The following is a 23,206-nucleotide window of genomic DNA, read 5'->3' on the forward strand; positions in this document are numbered from 1 at the left end:
CCATGTTGTATCATTTAATGGATAAATTCTAAAAAGTTACACACTTTTGCTAGTCATTGTTAAAGCTAAACAGATTTGGAATGTGCCAAAAACAGATTTCAAGCTGGGGTTTGTAAAAGTTGACTCTTCTAGAGGGAGCAAATATTAATTCTGTTGGTCGTGAAAACTGTGTCTTTGTCTTTATTGAGATTATGGTTTAAACCAGTAAATATGGAGTGCTAAAATATTATATACACATACATACATATAGATATATACTAGAATTAATTTGGCTTTGCAACCAAGGTATTCAGGTATTTAACAAGGAGTGTACCTGAGAGTTTTCCTGTCTTCAAATGATGAACTAAACACTTAGCTTAAGGTAGCAGCCCTAATTTGCAGATAGACAACACATACATCTATATTCAGAACACTGTTATTTCCCTTCTTGGTTTTTTTTTTTACCATCACCTGACTAATGTAAGCAAAATCTGCTGAGTAAGGACACAGCATTTTTTTTACCTGAAGGGATAAGTTCACAGAGTTTACCTTCCAGTGCCCACATTCATTTTTGGTGCTCTTTGGCTGACTTGGTGGATCTGGTGGATAAAGCAGAGATCTTCAAAGCTTCTAATGTGAACGTGGTTTTTTTTAAATTCAGGGAAATGCAAACTGATGTTCCCTTCCCCAGACTGCTCAAGAAAAGACCTGAACTGGAGGATTTTTTTCAATTTGGCCTTTGATATAAATGATTAACTACGCAGGTCCTGGTGGCTGCCATGGCTCCAGAGCAGCCATGGTGTGCTGCTTTGTGCTTGGCTGGCACCAGAGTTGTATGGAGTGGCAGAGGAGAGGAAGGAAAAGGGAACTGAAGAGCGTGGCTACAAAGAAGTGAATGAACTGAATGTAATGTAGAAAGAATTTGGGAAACTCCAGGGAAAACTGAGGAACCTAACACGGACTTTTGGGAATATGAGGTTGGGCTTGTACATCACCAACACACAGAAAATCCAACAAGTTGCAGTGCCCTTCACTGTTTTGTCTGTCCTTTGGATTACAACCTCTGCATTCAAGAACACTGAAAATAAATTTTTGAGTAGTGCATAGTTCTCGTTGCCATTTTGTTTTCAGTTGGATGGCTTATTCATCATGGGCAATGTTTCCTTTGTTTTCTGCTGACAGAAGAATGCCTCCTTGTTCTTACACGTTGATATATGGCTTCGTTTGAGGGAGAATGTTGGTGTTGCCTCTAGCACAAATGATGTATGCATTTGCATTTCTGGAACACTTTCAGAGTTTTCCCATTTGCTTTTATCTCCTTTACAGAATGAGCAACTGTTCCCTAGTTTATCTTTTCTGAAGATCAGCACAGATTGTTGATTACAGGGTGTAATAAATTAACTTGTCGACTTTTGCCACATTTCATGTTTATGTTATATAGCTGAACAATGTTGAAGATTTATAGAAAACTTTAAAAATTAATCTGAGATGTAAACGCTTGAGAACAAAAGGGGGGTTTTTTTAACTGGATTTTATTTCTAAAAGCCTGTTACATAAAGTTGCATGTCTCTATCTAGAACAAGCTTTTTAATTTTAATTGCTAAAGGGGTTTTTGAGTGATTTATTAGACACCTGACTGCAAAACTGAAAGTATATCATTGTAATCCTATTGTTGTCCTTATTTGCCTAAAATAGAGAAACAGGGAATTTGAAAATACAGTGTTCATTAGAGTAAAAGTTACAGGTTTTTATCATGTTGTGTTCTTCAGTTTGCTTTTAAAGGAATTTGTTTTCTTACTGTATTTAAAAATAGACTTGCAAAACTTCACTGTAGTCACAATGTAATTCTTCATTTTTTTAATCTGAAATTACTGAATGGATGGGAAAAAATTGTAAATTTTACTTCTTCAGCAGAGTCTGATGAATGTCTTAACCACTTGTGGCCAGCATATTTTGTTTTCCAGTTGCAATATATAGAAACCGTTTTGTTCTCACCTCTCTATTCCATTTTGGCCTTCTAATCAGAACTAACACTTGGGACACATCAGTGTTTTCAGCTGGAACTATTCCCCAAAATAAGCCTTTTTTTCCACAAGTTGTTCGGAGTGAATTCTTGAATTCCACAAGAAGGGAACTAGGCTAACTACTTTTAGCAGATGAATTTTTGTTTTTCATAAAGAATAAACCATTCCTGTGTTTTCTTCCCAAATATCTCAGTCTGAGGTCCTAGAGGAAAATCCATGGAAATTTTTTTCCTGGTTTCAAGGGATCATAAAGTGATTTAAAAGGAAAAAAAAAAAAAAAAAAAAAAAAAAAAAAAAAAAAAAAAAAAAAAAAGAGCAACAGGCATTGAATTCCTAGTTCCTTTTTTTCCCTCTGCCAGTTTGTTACATGTAGAATTTCAGTTTTATCCTTTCAGATTTGGATAGATCCCAAAATAATTTTTCTCCTTGAATTCTTTAAGCAGTAAAAGACCCTGCATTCCTGCATTCTACCAAAAATCAAACAGCACCTTTTTAACAACTTTGAGTGGAAAGGTAAGGGTTCTTCACCTGGTCTCCTCCTGCCCCTCTGCCTTCCCCCAAACAGGACCTTCCTTTTGCCCTTGGGCAGTTTTTTCCCCATCCCTTTACCATATGAACTTGATTACGTCTCTAATGCAGTTTAAGGGATCCCTGGGCAAGTCAGACGTGAAAAAGGAAAAGTGTTCTTGCTCCCCAGAAATGAATTTGGACGTTCACCTATTTTCACAAGGTAATTTTTGTCTTTTTAAAGCAGCACCTAACTTTTCCTTTTCGTAGTCTTTCCATTTCTTCTGGAACATTCATTTCTAAATACCTCATAAGTTTCCTTGGCTTTTGAAATTTCAAGAACTCTGCTAAGTGTGTTTTCTTTCTCAGTTGTGTTTCTTTCCCTATAGCTATTTTTGCTTAGAATTTCTTGAATTCAGACACATTTTCCAAGAGCTCAGTTATTGGGTTTTTTTTACTGTTGGTAAGATTGACAGCCTGAGGTTCTTTGCCATAATTATTGCTTGAAATCCCCAATAAGTTGGAGTTTTCTTGTTTTGGCAGGGCAGGGATGTGTGCTAATACCTCTTCTACCTGTTCTTTGGGTTTGATGTGTTAGCAACTATCAAAGACCAGAGTTTATTGTGGTGGTGTTACTGATGCAAGCTGAGAATTCAGCCTGTCTTGTTTTGTCACTGTGGCTTTCAAGGCTTTTAAGTGTTTTTAAGGATAATTCTGTGTTGCAAAGAAGAAAAAATAGTAATTACCTTGTAATGAACACTGGGATCTCTCCTCCCTGTTTGCACTGAACGTGAGTTACCACATGCATGGCTCTGGGAGATTGGGAATTACCAGCAAAATCCCACCTATGGAAGTACACAAGTACATGGGAACATTGTAATGCATTTAAGAATTATTTCCTTTTAATCCATAGCAAACGTCACAAGTTTCATAGGTTTCATCACTTCCCTGAAGTGATGCTGTTTGTTTGTTTGTTTTTTTCTTTTTTTAAGTGACATGTGGTAACTCAGGTTGAGCAAAAACCTGGGCCTGGAGGAGAAAATTGCGAAGTCCTTTACCATGTGATAGACTTTTTCTTTCTATTTTTCAACATACAAATTCTAAATACTCTTGTCTTCTCAGGACTATCTTGATAACAAATAAGCTGTACAGTTCTTGAGCATCTTTTTTCCGATGCTCTTTTCTTGTACCTCACTTGCTTTATGCAGCCCCTCTGTCACTCCTGTGAGAGAATGACCACGATTATTTTAGCAAAGTTTCTAAACCTGCTAAGGTTTGAACATCCTCTTTAGGACGTTGCTGATGAAGTACAATCCTAATTCTTTGTCTTTAATACCATAAGCCACCAATGTTCTCCCAATGCTGCTGCGTGAGAAGCTTTCCCAAACATAGTGCTATGCCTCTTCCAACAAAGTGGATTTTTGGAGGACTTTCCCCACTTTCTGTCTGCCTTCACAATATTTTCTCCCTTTTTTCTATGCATGATTAATGAGAAAAAGGAAGATTTGAGCCTTGTGGAAAGGGAGTCAGGCTAACTGGAAGTGAGAAGTGATATTTGCATTTATAATGTGTGTTTAGTGGCTTGGGACAACATCCTGGAAGTTCCCCATCTCCACATGTTTGCTGACATATGTACTGAGTTTACCTAAAAAAATAATAATAAAATAAAACTTCCTTATGCAGAACTTTTCACTTCAGGTAAGTTTTGGTGACATCTATGTTTTTGCTCTTGTTTTGGTGACAACAATATTAATATTAATGTCATTAATATCAAGGGTTACTGGATATTGATTATACTGGAATAAATTTTAAAGTTATCTTTGTGTTGGGAACAATTTCTATTTAAATTGCATAAAAGGCAGTCTTTATTGTAACTTGGAGACAAAAAACATATTGAGAAAGCTTTGAACAGTCTTTCTGGTGCAGGGCCAGCTATATCAGTTTGTGATTAGATGGAGTGCCAAAGATTTATTAATGGGACTGCTAAGAGAAGTATTGTTATGGCAATATTGAATTTAAACTTTTATCTCTTTGTTCTCATTGGGCAAAAAATTCTTGTGGCAGATTTGAGAACAGAAATTTCACCCCACATTTTTGTTTTATATAAATATAAAAGCATGCAGGTGTTTACAGGCCAGCAAATGGTCTCTATGTAAAACACTGGTGTGTGAGAGGTATATCAGGAACTGCGTAGTATGAACGGGTGCTTGGAGGCTTAAACTGCAACCAAGCAAAAATGTGCAGCCTTCCCCTTTTGTCTATAATAGGGTCGACATTGGGAACCATGATCCCTTTGATCTTTACATAAAACAGATGAAAATGCATAAATTGCTTCTAATCAGAGATGAATTAAAGGAAAATAGCCTCCCGGAGGACAAAGCACCCCAGGCACCCATCAACAGCCTTACCAAATGACAGACCCGCAGGGGACTTCAAAGCTGCAAACACAACTGCCAGTTGTTGCCAGAAATCCACCAAGAATCAAGATACCATTAAAAAAAAAAATTAAAAAATTACAGTTCACAAGTGCCCAGAACTCTCTCTTTAAGAAGAAGTGGCAGAAACACACTACATGGACTTGCTTTTTAAGCCACTAGATGTTCTTTTTCTTTTAGGAGACCTGATAAAGGCAGGACTTGCTTGTTTAATTTAGTCCAAATATGTGCTCAGACATGACAAACATTGGTAATTTTAGTGTCAGGGAGGGTTTATTCCATTTGAGTGGCATATTGTTTAGAAGCTGAAGTATATGTTTTAATGGAAGCAGATCAGAGGTTGATTGTAATTGCTTCCTTGGTTGTCATCTTTATTTGTCCCTGTGAACACAAGCACGGGTAACATTCCTCAAATTGCAGAAGAAGGAGGAAATGGAAATATCAGGTTTGGTTTTGGAGGGGAGGGAAGGAAGATTCGAGACAACAATTTTATTATGAGCACCTTCTCTCTGTGGAAAAAAGAATAACTTTATCCCAAGGTAAATCAGAATTCAGATCCTCTTCTAGCTCAGGTAACTAATTTAAATATTATTTAGATATTAATATCAGTAATGTTAAATATAGAGAATTTGCTTGAATAAGGAATATTGATTACTGGTTGTTTTCAAGAGAGGTAACCTAAACATAATTTTTTTACATTTTTGTTAGCATTCTGTTTATGAGAAGATATCAAACTTAAAGTTTTTAAAGATAGAGGCTAACCACAGTTTTATGGACTATTAAAATTCCACTTTTGATAAAGATTGATGTAGTGCCTACAATATAAATATTGTTTTAGGAAGGATTTTACCTGCTGCCAATTGTATACTTTGCTTATTCATTGTGTACAGCATAACATCTATATCCAAGCCCACATAAAGTGGCATTAGAAGAACAAATGATGTTTCCAAATAAGTAACTGACAATGAAATTACTCAGTAGGCTGAATGATTTGCTGTGAGATCAGAAAGGTTGCCTGATTCATTTTGTAGGAACTTATTTTCAGTTGTTTCTGACCTTAATTGCTATAACTGAATGATGTTAACATCTACAGCTCTTGGTTTTTGGGAAGAAGTAAAAAGATTTTTCCAGTCTCTTTAAGGATGAAGATGGGAAAATTTGCTGAGGACATTGTTTCTCTTAACGTTTTTAAAGGTTCTCCCCCTTCCTGAAGATACTGATATCTCTTCCTTGGAGTACACATTTTAAGTAGGTTTTGAAAAATTGGACTTTGCCTGTGGCTTGTGAGACCTTCACCACTTAGCTTTCTGAGGCTTGCATCTTCAGTGAATGCACTTGCCTCACTTTTGGGCCACTGACTCACCTGCTCATGGATGAGCAGGAATTGACTCCTGGCACAACAGACACAGCTGGACTTTTTCTCCAAGCCTGATCCTGACTGATCCTATCGATGGCTGCACTGAAATGGCAGAGGGCTGTAAGGGAGAGCAGGAAGTCTGCCTCGTTCTGTCAGGTGGGATGAGAGCTACAAAGAGAGGAAAGTGAAGTCTGAAAATGAGGAAAAGAAAAATGTCTTGAATAGAACTTGATGGGCTGTTGCAGTGTAGAGCAAGAGCCTCTCTGATTCTGGACTTTTTCCCAGCATGGAAAAAACACATCTTTGCCACAACTTACACAGAAAACTGTCCCCTTTCCCTTAGTTTTTTTCTGCCTAACAGCAAAACCTCTTCTTACATTGAATCATACTGCATTGACTGATCAGCATATAAAGCCTGAAAACAAAGTCAATCCTTCTTTCCTTTCACGAGTACCTGGAAGATTTTTGCAGATAATGTGCTTCAGTGCTGCTGTTTGTTTCTCCTATCACGAACTTTTTACCATTTTGGATCCTTTGAATAAGACAGTGTGTGTTAATCAGCCTGTGAGTGCCAAATGCTGCTATTTCTGAACTGGCCTCACAGGGGCATGAGGAGCCTCAGGGATCTGATGCCCAATCTGGGACAGTTTATCTTGGGATGGTTGTTGTGGTTCTTGCTCTGCCTCTGCTTTGGGAGCAGTTCGGTTGCTTGTGCAGCTGGTCCACAGGGTACAGCTGGCAAATGAAGGAAAACTGAAATGCACTATTGGCACTGAGCTGTACCTTGAGTCAGCGCAGGACTGAAATCCCTCTTTCACAAGCAGCTTAGCCATTCTGCAACAGGGTGAGAACCCCTTTGGTGCCTAGGAAAAGAGAATTAGGGGTACAACTGGTATGAGCTATTGCATTTGTGTGGTGATAATCTGCCCTGCTCAAGAACTGGCACACTGAACTAGAGCAAGTGTATCCTTTAGCCTTTCCCTCAGTATTTCAGCATTCACACTCAAAAGCAACGTAGACGTGGAAGAAACAATTTAGAGCCTTAAGTACTGCAGTGCTTGGCTGTACAGTGAAGTTCAGTTCACATTCTAGATACATCCTCCAGAAACAAAGGTATTTTTAAAGGAATTTATGTACAGGATTTCTCTACCTGCACAGAAATCAGGGCTTTTTGCAACTGGGGTTTTTCTGCTTATAAATGACCCAAACAAAGAGTTCTCAAAAATTTTAAACTTCTTCAGACCTAATAAGTTTGAACACGAGATGTGGCTCTGACGTGCATGCAAATGCAATTGCATTTTGCATGCAGTCAGTGGCAGTTCTCTCTGATTATGATAATTTGATCAAGAGTTTGTGTTCAGTTTTTCTGCTGTTCCATATTTACTTTAGGAATTGGGTAATGGTAGTCTGATATGAAAGGCCTTCATCCTGGCAGGGATGGGAGGTGTAGTGACCACCATGCTTCTGGGTTTCGTGGTAGAAGCCCAGCCTTGAACAGCTTTTAGTATCTGCTTGCCAAAATACCATTCTTGTCCTTTTTCTTCATCATTGTCTTTGTCATCATCATCAACTTGGTTAGGAATTTGTCACCCTTATGGCCTTTCAGTCCACAGAGATGGAGTTATCATGTAGCCTTGTATTCATTTATGCCTAAATTTGGCTTTTGATTTTCATGTGAGGTAGTATGCCTCATTTTTCAGGGCTGTGACCAGGCAGTGCAGTGAATTAAATTTCAGATTCCCTACAATCCCATTTTATCCAGGAAGGACAAAGATGTTTGTCAGGGTCTCCAGTTTATTCCCTCCTTTCCCTTCAGTGGCTGAACAGATAACTACAAGCACTGATAACCATGACCAGTGATAACCATTGCCTTGTCACCAGCCTCTTCTTCAGAGAGAAAAAAAGACTGGGAAAAGCAGCAGGTTTTTGCCCCTCCTGACTGTATGGAGAACAGAGAACAGGCAGGACAGAAGAGCAAAGCGTGGCCCAATTTTCTGAGGAACATGTCCCTGTGAGATGCTCTCGTTGTTGCAGCCTCTTCAACGACCTGAATCATCCCAGATTATAGTCTGGCATATTAATGTGACAGTGACTGGTTGGGGTTACTTTTTTATGTGCCAGGCTTGGGTTTGTTCAGCAAATCTGTGGTGTTGTAGTGCAGGGGGCTGGACAGTGGGGAAAAGGAATGAGTGCAGATGTCTCAGGGTAAATAATGGGCAGAAGATAGGCTTGCGACATCACACTCCACTTCCACTGCTGTGCTGGGGAGAAACAGGACTGTTCCAGGCACATTCTGAGGTACCCTCTCCTTGTGGAGCTGTTGTGCCCAGCTGACTCCAGCTGAAAAAGCCTTGCCCATGTCAGAGGCTCCCATCATTCCTCTCCTGAGAATGCGTTTTAAGAGGCATCTTTTTGGCAGCCCTGCCAGCTGACACAGCTCTCGTTCTGTCCTTGCATCACAAACATAATTGCACTGGCAAACTGTCTGTAGGGTTGCTTGGTGTGCTGATTTGTGGAATTGAACTGGTTTTAAATGGAACATTTCCCTTTGTGTGCCTTATAAGCAGTTGTACCAGCATAATTGAAGGAAGATCAGCAGCTTTGGCTTTTTTTAAAGAGGTCTGTTGTCAGGACCTTCACACTCCTGGAGCTCCTTTGAAGGTGTAATGCTAAAAAATTTTTGCAAAAGGTGTGCAGAAGCCTGCACAAGAAGGTTCTAGAAAACTTCCATGATATTGGTGACTGGAGGGGGATGTGTGACCATTACATCAGCAGCCTCAAATACTGTGCAGTGGCATCCCTTGTAGATATCTGAGGAAATATGTAGGTATTTTTGGACAAAATCTACCTTTAGAAATTCTGCCTTTATTTGTATTGAACAAATGTGACGTGAGAGTAGCCAGTAATATAAAAGATACAGCTGGGTTTTTTGGTGGTGGTGGTTGGTTGGTTCTTTAAAATGAATTACATTAAGATGAAGAAGAAAATAGCAGGTGGAAGAGTAGAATAAGGGGAAGGACTGCACCTGAAGCAAGGGTTAGGTTTGTGAGGAGGAGCATATGAGCTACAGGAGCACCATTAACAGTTTAGATTGTGATAAGTTGGGGTTATTCTGAATCCCAGAATCCAGTGTACATTGGACTAGGCCTGGGAATAATAGAATGCTTTTGTTGGGAACGAGGAGCCTGAAGAACATGACCCACAATGCCTTTAAGAGGGGGCTCAAAGGATCAGGTACTGCCAAATCAGCACTGAGAACAGGGACACTGGAGCATCCTAAGTAGAAATGGAACTTTTGTGGGTGTTATTTACTAAAACAGTTTTCTTTTACTGAGCAGTTGTGAACAACATGGTTGTTTTTCCCAAGAAAAGGTCACAGATTATTTTTTCTTAAGGTCCAGCCTAGGTATAGTAGTGAGTGAATTTCAAAGATTAACGCTGTGAAATGTAAGCAACTGAACCATTTTTTGGTGCAAAATTATTTCACTTTCCACTTTCAAAACAGAACAGTCAGCCTGGTGAGGAATTACTTGTGTTTCAGCTCACACAGATGAAGATCTACAAAGCTATTCACAACTTTAAGTATAGAGTTGTAGATGAGTAAAGTGGTTTGCCACTTCTGATTGGGAAGGCTGCCACCCTGCCCATAACAATAAAAGGTTGGGCACTGGATGACACACTTTACTCATACTACAATGTCTGCCTTTAATCTTTTAAGTAAATATTTTTCAAGACTTATATTTTTGAATTCTCCATTTCTTGGATCATGGTTTAAGATACAGATATGTGTAGCTTGATTTCCATTTAACCAAGCAGGTAAATCCTGCTTTAGAGGAAATTTAATTGACTTTGACCCCAAAATAGGTCACCCATTGGGATCTAAGCATTTCTTTTATATGAAGAAAAACCAGAGACTAAATTAAGAATACACTGGCATTGGTTTTATTGTAGGTAATTTGGGGTATGAAAGACAAACATTTAAACTGGCAGAAAATGAGATGAGTCTTGTTTGAAAGAAATAGTTATGTTGTATAATATATGTACATATCACAAAATCATATCTTACATTTTGAGTTACCATATTTGATGTGTTTGTATTGAAATAAGTTTCTTTTTCATCCACTGAAAGGCATGAAGTTGAGGCCAGCACAAGGACTGGAAGTTGATATTTGAAACACAAGGTGGTGCCATTGTGTAAAGTTGTGCTTCTGTGGAGTTTCTGAAGGCAGTGAGGGGGAAACGGTGTTTAAAAACTTGAGAGAAATGCGTGCAGAGAAGTTAGCAGTTTTAAATGAAATATTTATAGCACAGGATGGAGGGGAGTGTGCCTGGAGTTCTGGTTTTGTGATACACAGAAGGAAAAAGCATCTCTCAGGAAAGAGCTGTGTGATAAATTGATGCTTTATTTTGACTTTAAGTCTGCTTGCAAGTATTTTCCTCTTTTGGTTTCAAAGAGGGAAGAGAGAACTTAACTCACAGTGTGAATCTAGGAGCCATCTCCTAGCAGCTTTATATTGTGAATATATCAAAACAAGCTTCCCTTGTGTTACTTCAAATACACCCTAAAATGCCTTAGGATTAAAGTAATCATCTGTAATACAATATCTGTGGCTCATTGTTGATTGGCTCAGAACATGAAATACAGCTTTTTTTTTCTTGGAACAGTCAGTGTGTTTCCTTCATTGTCTGCTTTACCAAAATTCTGCATTCCTTGTCTAATCCTGAGATATTAAAATAATTAAGTGGGATAGTCACAGTTTCACTAATGAAGCATAATTGAGCTTTGGAATACTTTGATATTAAAATTAAAAAGAAAACATAAAAATGGATTTGCTGAGCATGTGCACATTGTTCCTATATACTGCTCCCTGGTTTGGGCAGTAACTGGGGAGCTGGCTTGCCTAAGGACATTTGGGCTGTCCTGCTAACAGTTTTTTTAGCCTGCAAATCTTTATCACAAAGTGTGTGCAACTCTTCTTATTGCATCTGTGAGAAGAGTTAGCTCTAACCAAAGTAATCATTATAACTTTAAGGTGTGAAAATTTGATTGCATCAATGTTTATTCTTTTAGGTAAAGTGGTCTAAAGAAAATGAAAGTTTTGTAATAGCCATTCAGATCTGGTTGCTGTATGTAAATGATACATTAATTAACTTATTAGAAGAAATGTTTGACTTTATTCAGCAAATGCTATAGAATGATTGTTCCTATTGAGTCAGATAAAATATTATTTAGTGTGCTTTGTTACTTAAATATATCAGGTCCTAATAACAATTTATGTGACCTAGAAAACAGCAAAGAGTTGGCATCAATTTTCAAATTACTTCTTTCTTTCAGACCAAGAATCCTGTACTGTAATAATGTCTTACACACAGGGTTGCTTATTATAGATGTTGCATGCACTTTAACTGCTGTGCAAAGCACCTCTCCCATGTAATTACACAAACATATTCTTAATTAATATGACTTGTGTTAGCGTGATCGAGCAATGGAGGATTTTTTAGGTGTGTGCTTTGCAATGCTGAATGAAGGCTGGCAGATGTGGAATCTAATATCACACATCCCATGAAGGAATCCTTGGAAAGGACAAAGGCCAGGACAGCTGTGAGGCTTCACAGCAATGACCTCCCTTTACAAGTCCTCAGACGTATTGCTGCAGGAATTGCAGCATCCCAGGCTCTTCCTGATCCCTAAGGATCTTTGTAGAAAGGTGTTGTCAGATATGAGGAGAACTTGGGGGAACCGGAATAGTTTGTTTACTCCGTGTGGAGCAACCCGACTCTGTCGGAGTGAAATGCCTCTCTATTCCTTCAGCGTGCTGCAGCCATGGATTTTGTGTTCCCTGCTTTTGTAATTTCACCACGGGCTATCCTGCAGGTAGAGCCTATCGTGCAACGTTGTGTCACTCAGTCCCATGCTGTGGATCAGTTGCCTTTTTTTTTTTTTTTTTTTTTTTAACGTGTTAGTGCAATCCTTCATATGTCAATGCCTGTAATACTTGCAGAAATTTTGGGATTGGGAATGAAGCTGGAAAATTTATGGTTCATCTCCCCCTGTGCATTCATTTTGCCGTTCCATTTTGAACTGCTGTAAGGCAGCACAGAGCGTATGTCATAGATCATGATAATCATTAATGGAAATTAGATTGCATGTGTTTAGTCTTGCAGAGAGATGCTTTTGGGTCTGTGATTTTATAAAATGTTTGAAGCTATGGCCATACAGCTGCTGAAGGAGTAGGAGCAGGTAGATGAGATGAGGTGAGTAGTTTCTTCCCCAGGGTATTTTTTGGAAGCTGCTTTGTTTGGTGGAGCCCTGCTTTAGGGGCAGATCAGCTGGTTGCTGATGTACATGAGGAAGCAGTGTAATGATGCCCAACTGGGATGGCCAGTGGTGGAAGCAAAAATTCATAGGCCACCGACCATTTCTGAACTCACTCCAGTGAGCTGGGTAGACAGGGAAGTTCCTGGCAGTGCCAACAGGCATTTTGCCATTCCCATCTGAAGGTTCCCTCAGTTGCAAACTTGTTGAATGTTGGGAAACAGCTGTTGGGACTGTTGTGGAAATTTCTGATGCTTTTAGGGAGGAGGCTGCTGTGAAATGCAACAGCAGTGGGAATGTTTTATACATGGAGTGCTCAACATATTTAAGTAATGTTGGGTAAGCAAAAGTGCCTGTCCTCCCTTCCCTTCTCCCATTACTCTATGCAAACAAAAGCCTTGATGGGAAAAAATATTTTATAGGATGCCACAAGCAGACAACATCAGGTATGGACAAATATACCTGAGGCCTGCAGCTAATACTGCCCATGGGAGTAGGTCAGAGGAGAAGAGATGTCAGCAATTTAGTCACTATGGATAAACCTGTGCAAGGTGTCCTGACACTGCAGTATGTCCTGAGGCAGCTTCCAGGAGATGGTAAAGGCTTGTGTTCCAAAAATCACTGGACAAAACAAAGAAATTGAGATAACACTGCTTCTTACCAGGATGGCATTCCTCTCTGAGGATGCAGCAGGGGAAGGGGAACACTGACTGTGCACCACCAGGAAGGAAACACTGGATGTGGAGCAGGCATACCAAAGCCTTTGCCTTTTGTTTTCTCATGAGCTGAAGGTGTGAAAAAGTAGTGGCTCCTGTAATGTCTGTGTTTCTCATGGCACTGAAAAGACACATTCCTGGCTGTCTTTAAAGAGAGCTTTCAGCAGCTTTCTACATAGCCACAGGTATGGATGCAAGTCCTGCTCAGATGTGAAGCAGTGCAGTGAGTGACAGGCTGCCTGAAGGGTGGGTAGCATTGTGTCTGTAAAACCAGAAAACCAACAAACATGCTCTATAAAATTATTCCCTTTCATTTACAGTGACATAAAACATAAAAAATTTAGCTCAATTAAAGTATGAGGACATCACTTCAGGGAGGTCAGCTGAAGTGCCCTATCTGTTTGAATGTCTTTTTTTTTCAGACAAACCCTGTGTTCTGGTGATTGCCCTTCCCCATAGATGTATGGCTTCACTAGAGCCATACTCATTTGGCTGAGTTTTCCCATGACTGCTCAATAACAGTACAGAGGGAAACCCACAGAGAATTAATCCAGTCATGGTTGTGCTAATTTCCAAAGAAGCAAGTGAAAATAAGGGGAGTTTGTAATAAATGCAATATAAAACCTGTTTACATGACTGATTCTCCTCCCCACCCCCACCAGTCTGACCTTACCTCATTCCAGATTTCCCAGTTCTAGCTGAAAGCATTTTTGTGAAGAATGCTACCAGGAAAATTCCCTTTTTTATCTTGGCTATGAAAGACTTGTATGAAAGACCTTTCAATGGAAAGGGGGAATCTGTCTAAATGTGTTGCTATTGAAAGAGGATTGGTTTATGGTCGCATAGTTTGATATTCTTAGGAGGACTATACATTTAATCTTTGATCTAGAAATGATTTCAAGAGTCTGCTCATAAGCTAAAAGAATTTCTATCTAAATGTGCCATCTTCAGCTCCAGGTATAACCACAAGAATTGTACATTTTTCTGAGTGAGTTTTCTCAAATATGGTTTCACTGGATAATTTCAGGGGGTTTCCTCTATCTTCAATGAGCTGATATATTATTTTCAGATAAAGCAATTTGTACAGGCTCCATGTAAATGATTTTTTTTTGGTTCTGTATTCAGGGAGGAAAGTAGATTCTCCTCTTCAAGATTATAGTGGTAATGCCAACACACTGTTTCCAGGACAGACGGATAAAATTGGGTATTATACCTGATGTATTCCACTCTGACCTCCAAGAAGAGTCATTTTAAGGAAGGCAAGGTAAATCTTTATGTATGAAAAGAGTGTTACTGAAGATTTATTCCAAATTTTAGCAAATGAATATGATTTGAAGCCATTGTTTTGGCACTTTTTTTTTAAGCAGTAGTGGAGCTTGAAATGATGACCTTAACTGAGAAAGTAAGCTTCTAAATTAGTATTTTAAAACTAATATAAAAGGGTATATTCTTGCAAATGGGAGGAAAAAATGATGGCAATATGTCCCCCAGCCCTGCTTTTCAAAAACAGGGGGCAGCTGCTGATTTTGGTCCTAGAAGCCCTTCCCACCCTCATATTTTCATGGTCAAGATAACAAACATTGTTCCCCATCTTTACACAGTGCCTCAGTCACTGCTTGCTGAGACTTCTGTTGACCCGGTTGTATTTTGGCTTTTTGGTAGGTGTACAGGATAATTTCCAACTCTTTCAGGCTATTGACTTTCCTTAATTCTTATATCTTCAGAAATGAAAGTTTAAATACATGCTGTTCCCAATGACAGTGAATGCTGTTCAACCACTGTTTGTTTAATGATGGGAAAAATCCAGCTCAATCTATATATTATTTCTGTCAAATATGCAATTAACTGAACTCAGCCTTTATGCTGTAAACATGCACTTTGGATAATCTGTTCAATGGGAATAATGCAGACATTACACCCATCCTGATATGTAGGAGATGATCCATGGGGGAAAAAGATAGATGTGCCTAAGTCAATTATTTGAGAATAGAGTCCTTAATTTCTTCAGGCTCTATAAAAAGAATTTTGGCATCTGTACATATTTATTTTAGAGATATAGGGGTAAATCTTCAGCACAGAGCATGGGGAGTTAACCATGGAACATTCATTAATGTTAATGGGATTTCTATGGCTAATTCCCCACACTGAAAATTTAGCCCAAAGAGATTTGAAAAGTGATGTTGAGAAGCAAGTTGGTCGGTTAGTCTCATTACTCTCATGTTATTAACTGCTCTATCTGCCACTGGCTTTGTATGAGCACTGAGATATTACACTTAACAGTTAATAATGAGGGGCTGTATTCTAAGGATCCACACGTTCTAGTGTGGAGGTAAAATCATGCAGTTATAGGAGCAAATTTTGGATATTTTCATTGAAAAAACCCCTGCAAAACCGTGGACTAGAAGGGGAAAATACCTTTTAAGGCATATTTTTAGACAGCAGGAATGGTTTACATTTCTAGTACAGCTTTAGCACCGAAAAGATTCTTTATTTTCTTACATATTATTTTACTATTGGGATGCAACTTCAGAGCTGGCCAACAGTGACATTTACATAAAAAATTCAGGGGATTGGACCCACTGACTTCCACGTTCCTTCTAACATCAATTATTTTAAGATTTAGACTTAGTGTAGCATTTTTCTTCAGCCAATTAGCTTTTTTTTTTTTTGTAGAAGTTAATTGAGGTAGGAGAGGAAATTCAGTTTCTGCTTGTCTTTAAATTTTGAAGAGTGGTTGGAACCTGGGAGAACATAAAAAAGCTATTTTATATACTAAATGGAGAATATTGTTGTAAAAGGAAATACAGTCTCCAATGAAAAAAGTTCGCCAGATTCATGATGCTCTTTTTCTGTGTTAAGGATATGCAGCAGAGACTGTATGTGAAATGTGAATGTGTGTATGTGCATACATATATTAACACTTTTTTTTTTTTTTTTTTGATATCCTAGCAGTTTCCCCTTTTAGCTTTTTAAGGGAGCTATTAAATTGCTCTTCCAGTTGTGATTCAGAGCAGTCAGGAACCAGCCATTAGAGGGTGCTTCTGCACCAAGGAGCTCTCTTTCCTTGAAACCCAATTTACTTAACTTTAGGTATTTGTAGATTTAACGAGGAATCATTTTATGTTTCCTAGAATTACCCATTTTCTTCTTTAATTTGCATTCCTTCCTGAACTACTATTCTTGGAATTCAGAGGATTAAGATGGAGATAACTAAAGGTGATTGAGAGAAGGTGGAACGATTCAAAACAGCAAAATTATTACATTTCATAATTTTACTGTAAAAACAAAAGCAAAAATACATGGACCCCATGCAAGTGAAAAATGGGCTGGTCTCTTACCTATTAATGACAGAGATTAGCATCTATAGCATTATAGCTATATACACATATATATATATAGCATTATAGCACTTGCCACATTATTACTGCCTTGTTTAGAAATAGATTCATTCATTATAACTCCACTGCATATATTTGCAGCAAGAATAGTAAAATAGATGCAGTTTGCAAATTTCTACCGTTGCTTGTAGAGATTTAAAAATAAAACTCTCAGTGCAATACAGCTGGGGTTTTTTTCCCTCTAGAATCATCATGATTCCTCATTCAGTAGCAAACTTAAAAATGCTGTGTCTCTGCTGTAAGAATGTGCAGGCAGCAGAGTAGGGAACAGGATTTTCCAGCTGTTTGTCCCAGGAATACAAATTTAAAGCACTCCTGACCCAGGATGTAGGTGCAAGGTGAGTGAAGGAGAATGGAAATAAAAAGATTTCTGAAGGAAATTCTACTGTTATGGAATCAGTTCCTAAGACTGATTGAATAAAAGCCGTTAAAATTCGAAAGTGGAGCACAGCACAAAGCAGTACATCTCAGTTCTACGCCCAGGAATGGTCACGAGCACTCAGCAAAGAAATCTGCAAGTCTTTGTTAGAGCCAGCCCGTGGAGATGGTGATTCTGAAAATACTCCTCCTGGAGAGGTTGATACATCTTTGCACTAATTTTCAGATTCAAGGCAAGGATTTCTGATATCCAACAGCTTTTGAAAGCTGCCCAAACTTCCAAAGACCGTCTCGACTGAAATGTTGGTTGACAGCTGGAGGAACTGGCGCAGAGCTTGGAAAGGAAAGGGATCAAAGCCTTCTTCAGGAGCTCCTTTAGGAGCCATATAGCCTCCTAAGCCTTAAGAAGGGTAGCCAAATATCCCTTCAGGCATAAGCATCCCCATTTTTGTTGCACCAATATGTGCTGATATGCTCACAGTAGCGTATTTACAAGAGCCACTGGTGCTGCTGTCTCCAGTTTTACATGTACAGCACAATATCTTTTCTGAGATTGGGAAGGCCTTTCTTCTCAAAAGGCAATGTTTGCATTGCAAGAACACGTGGAATTAAAATGGGTGAATCTTCCTGACGTCATATTCACTAACGACTTGGGAATTTGGTATTTGCATATATATTTAAGTAATGTGAATTTCAGCATCAGTGGGTGTGCTTTGTGAAGCTGACATGCATTGTTGTATAACTAATTTAATTCTAATTCTTCTAAAAGATTGTTTAATACTCATTTATGGTTCTTTTATCTGTTAAAAGGTGTACATTTTTGCTTTAGTGCCTGCACTGTCTAGCTCTGACTCAAGTAAAATTTTTTCAGTTTGAGAGTGAAACCTAGGCAAAAGTAAAACATCTTTCTTTAGCATGGACTGACTTATGGGATGCTGTGAATTACTGGATATTGAATAGCCTCTTCTTTCTATATAAAATTTGGACTTTCTGAATAAACACATAGGTAACTGGAAACATGTGAGTGCTTTGAAGGTATTGGGCATTAAAGGTTATGTCGTGTCATTTTAAAGGAAGTTGTTCATAGATTTTCAAAAACATTTTTGGATGAGACCTATGAAAACAATATAAGAAGATCTAAGGAGACACTAAGAGACACTAAGGAAATCCGTAATGCAACAGTTTATAATGTTTGCCCAGCAATCTGATGTGTTTGGCACTATCCTTGTGCAAATCAGAACAGTACTGTACCTTGGAAGAAAATATTGGTGAGCACACTCCCCCCACTAGGAGCTTGGACCAATCAACCCAGCAGTTGTTTTTCTTCTGAGCTGAATGATAACAGGATCCAATTTTAAGTTAGGAACTCTTTGAAAATGAGTTTTACTCCTTCACTACGCGGATTATTCTGCTGGTAGCATATTTGAGTAGCTGTTGGAAATCACTGGTTGAGTTCACAACTGGTATTCTAAAATTAGAACCAGGTAACAATGGCTCATTAATTGAAAATGGAGTCTACTTAATCCTATACTTCTGTAAGTTAATTACACCTTCTGGTATGATGCTTTATAATTTTAACAGGATTGATTCCTTCAGTAAATATTTCTTGTATTAACTGCTTCACATGATTTTTTTTCCAGTGAGTACCATAAATCCATTAGTTAATGATAGGACTAGAGCAAAAAAGCATTGTAATGAAAAGAAAGGAGAGATGAACAAATATACTGGATACTCTTAACTTGTGACTAAAGATAGTAAGAAGACACATATTTTATTTCTGTGTATCTTGTCTCCTTCAAACCTGTCTGCCAGGAAAACACCCTCAATATACAGCTTAACTAGTAAGACAATAGGCCTTAAGCCAGAGAACATTTCACCAGTGTTATCTGAAAAAATAGGGGGAACCAACTCACATTTCTGTCTTCTCCATAATTTGACTATGTGGGAAGATGCTGCAATCTAGCTGGTTGTTTCTGAAGTATTACGAGTTGCCTAAAAATCCATTTTACGTTTTCATTTAATGCATAACATTCCACCACTATAATATTCCACTTCCACCACTACATTATTTTACAGAAACTAAGATGAACTACTGGTTCATACCAGCCAGAATTTAGAGCTCTTGCATACATGAAACTGGGGCTGGTGGTTGAAATTGCCTCTCCATCAGTGTCAGTATTTAGTATATCAAATAAAGCTACTGTAATGTTCTGCTTTTTCAGGCAGATGAAGTTAATACCGAACAGTATTTATCCAATGGTGACAGTATTATTAGCAAGAGGAAAGTTTTCCTTAGAAGTTCTGGATGCTATCTGTTATCTCTGTGATCTCTTTGCAGATCCTAAAACTCGATTTCTCTTTAATACAGATACTCAATTGTATAGGAATGGTGCTGAAAGTGAGTAAATCTATTGCCATCATGTTGTAGGACAGCTTTGAGACCAAACCTGGTTTAAATACTGGGCAAAGGCAACTGCAGGGATCTGCCTGAGAGCTGGTCTTACTCTGCTCCCAGAAGAGGTAGAATGGAGCAGATCTCAGCTTTTGACCATTTTGGACCTATCTTGTTTGCATTTTTGATGAGGTAGTTTTCTGAAACTAGCTGTACTTACAGACTGATTATTTTGCTGTCGTGGTTTTCTCAAGGGTGGTAGAAGAGTTTGCAGTTCAATATTAAAATCTGTATATTTTAGTTTGTGTACAACCCCACTGCTCAACAGTTTCATTGTAATTATGAAAATGCTTAAACAAATGTATTTTGTTCTTCAAAGTTATTTTCCCTTTTGCATATCTGCATAATTAGAACACAACATAAACTGTATAGTAATGTTACAATCAGGAATTAATTATTGTAACATGAAATTTTCTTTTTTTTTCTAACTGCAAAGGTGAGTATGGCTTAAAATTGAAAAAATACTGGTCCTTTTCATAGAAATTTGTTTGAAGATCATAAAGGAGTACAAAAGAAGAAAAGCTTTTTGTTTGTGTTTGCAATCAAATCTTTCTTAAAAGGAAGTCTGACACACAGGCATTGTAGTTTTTTTTAATATTACATTGAAGAAACCAAGATACAAGTCTCACTGGATTAACTAGAATTCAAGTATAGCAGGAAAAAAAAACATTTAAAAATAAATGCTCACAAACAAGAATATCAATGAGCTTTGCAAAAGGCTATTCAAAGGTGATTTTCAAATATTAGTTAAGCTTAATTTATTGCTCGCCTAATTTATTGCTTGCATCTAAACAAAATAGGTCAACATAAAATAGCTACTGGAAATTATTTAAATGTAAAAACATTCCAAAAAGGAATGCAAAAAACAACATTTGAAGATGTTGTAGATCTAAAAACAATGTTTGTTCTAGTAAATTTATTCAACTTGTACAATATACTCAGAAATACATTTCTATTTTTTAAAGGCATCTTGCAAATTTGCAACATTTAGAAATGAAATCAGTGTGTTTACCAATGTTCTTTAGAAAGTTCTTCATACTCAGTGAACATGTAGAGTATAAAATGTTAAAGGCCAGAGCGGTACAGTTCAGCAAGGAGTTAGTTGGTACAGCTCATAAATGGAAAACTAAATAGTTGTTCATGCTGTATTTTGGTTTACCTGACATCTCTACACATCTGGCTAGCTGTGCAATAGCTAAATCTGAAATACTGCATAACAATATAGAAGAATCTTATTTGTTTAGGTGCAAATGTAGTTAAAATTCAGGCTGAACTGTGGTTTAACCCATTGCTTTGGACTTAATTGTTGTTCTGATCACTGTTTATTTCATGGCAGCCCATGCTGCAAGGCAGCTGATGAGCTAGGATGCCAATGCATAGAGGCACAAATGGAAAGAAACAATTTAGATCTGCTGTCTGCAGCACTGCTGTAAACCCACACATTTACATCATTCATTTTCAATGAGGGCTACTGTTCTAAGTTTAAAGAGCTGCCAATATAAACTTCCTTGCAAACAGCAATTGCAACAATGGTAGGGCAGTGGAGCAAGGACTTTTCCTGTGCTTGGGTTATTTGCAGGCCCTTCAACCTTCTTTCTCCTTAGTTAAAAAAAAAAAAAAAAAGAGAGATTTTGTTTTCTTCTCCTTTGGCTGGTGATAAGAAAACACTGCTACAAAATTTTATGACCTACTGACCTTTAGTATCGAAAAATTGGGTTATTTACAACAGCAATCACTATCTAAAAGAATGTCGTCAAACAGCTTGACATTTAGTACTTCTGTAATTGCCTTATGTTGTGTCAGCACTGGATATCTGTAGTTCGGATCACTTATCTACTATCTGGTTTATATAAAGGCCTTCAGGGTCTTTATCAAAATGTGTATATGAACTTTTCCCACTGTGAAGTAAAATCCCAGGTCAATTATATCTATTTTCTGTGACCTTCTTAACTTTTCACACCCACTCCGTCTGCGAGTTGTTATAGATTGTAATACTCGCCTGCAGTATCAATTGGAGAACGGTTCTTAGCTTCATTAAGGTTGTCAGAGGTGTGGCTGACACATAAACTTAAGTGTCTTCTTGACAAATAGCATTACCTCCCTCAAATTAATAGTGCCTCTCCGTTGTTAATCTCATTATCTGTTCTGTTAATCAATAGCTGTCTTTCGACAGAGCGGACCAATAATGAGTATTGGAAGTGTGGTTCTGAAGGCAGGAGCCACGGCAGTGGGGCAGAACTCAGCTTCTGATCCTCTCATCTTCTTCTGGAGTGATAACTCAGCAAACATTAGGCCTTGGGTTTGACACATGAACAATCAATTTGGTGGCAACAAGATACCCCAGATAGATTTTCTGTAGTGTTTTTGCACGTGTCCTTGAAGTTCAGCACCCTCTAGCTAGCAGACAGAGTTTTCAGTTCAGAGCTCAGAGGATGAGCTGGACAGCTGTCTAAGCCAGCTATTCCCATTCTGAATTCTGGCCCACGTGCCCTTTTGCCCAATTAATTGTGCAAGAAATAATTGATGTCAGCTGGAGATTAAATATTTGTTCTGTTTTACAGAACATTTTTTAGAGCATTTACAGATTTTCAGTAACTTTGTGTCAAATAATCTTAATGTTCTTAAGGAGCTATATGTATAGTTAAATAGTTATATTTGCATAGTTAAATATGAAAATATATTGAAGTAGGAAAACTAAGTAAATAGAACTGTCATTGCAAGAAAAGAGGATTATTTTCAGATTCACAAAACAATAAAACAAACCTCACAAAAATAATTTAATGGAACATGATATGACCTTACAGCATATGGGACTAAATTTGCAATGTATAATTTTCATGCCAGAATTCTTGAGTTATCAGATAATGTATTTCCTTTCCATGATTATTCTGCAAGCCACATTTAGGCCTTTCTTACAATAGAAGTTTCAGTGTGTATTTTGATACAAAGTGCTCCTGTGTGTTGTTCACCCATCTACAAAATAGTTTTCCTATTTAGATTGGGGAAGTTAGAGTAATTAAAGGAATTTGCTTCATTCATGTGTTTTGGCAAAAATATTCTGAACTGTTAGAGTCTGAAGAGAAAAAAAGTAGCAGCAGTAAATATTTGCCTAGAGAATCAGCTGTATGATAATTGATCAACTTTTTATTTGTGTTTGTTGAAAATATTCTTTAACCAATATTGTAATATGAATTACCATGCACTGAATAGATTTATAGAAGCATGCCTGTATTTCTACTTCTTCAAATCAGAGGTTGGTCTTAGTGGCAGGGGATGTGATTTTCATTTACTCTACAAAATCTACAGTTCTTTCCTCCATGGAAAAGGGGTTTAAAGGAGAAGTAAATGAACATGAGAATGAAGCCCACTGTGCTGCTGAAGATAGCCAGGAGCTCAGACAGGGAGTTTCAGTGCCAGGGGCAGTAATTGTGGGAAGGGACTGGCCTAGGCTCAGACAGAAATTACTGAAGGTGAGGGGTTGGAGCTCAACAAGCATCCAAGAGAAAGGGAGGGGGAAGGAAGGAAAAGGAAGAGAAGCCCAAGCCTGCTTGTGCAGGGGAGTGCAGGTATCAGGGAGCCAACAGAGTGTGAGAGTGGGGACTACCAAAGCCAGCTTGCAGTTGCCACTCCAGAATGGCTTAATA

The 23,206-nt window shown here is 38.0% G+C and overlaps 1 protein-coding gene across 8 annotated transcripts in view; it reads left to right on the forward strand.

Moving 5' to 3' along the window:
- Window positions 1–23,206, forward strand: part of WDPCP (WD repeat containing planar cell polarity effector) — a 149,999-nt gene that overhangs the window by 17,655 nt on the left and 109,138 nt on the right. For 2 of the 8 annotated variants that reach the window (XM_063391596.1, XM_063391595.1), the window contains exon 3: window positions 14,460–14,598. The exons of the other annotated variants lie outside the window; for them this stretch is intronic. The gene's annotated coding sequence lies outside the window, so the exon portion shown is untranslated. The remainder of the gene's footprint in view (window positions 1–14,459; window positions 14,599–23,206) is intronic. 8 annotated transcript variants of the gene reach the window in all.

The sequence above is a fragment of the Prinia subflava genome, chromosome 2 (assembly GCF_021018805.1).
Source record: "Prinia subflava isolate CZ2003 ecotype Zambia chromosome 2, Cam_Psub_1.2, whole genome shotgun sequence".
NCBI lineage: Eukaryota > Metazoa > Chordata > Aves > Passeriformes > Cisticolidae > Prinia > Prinia subflava.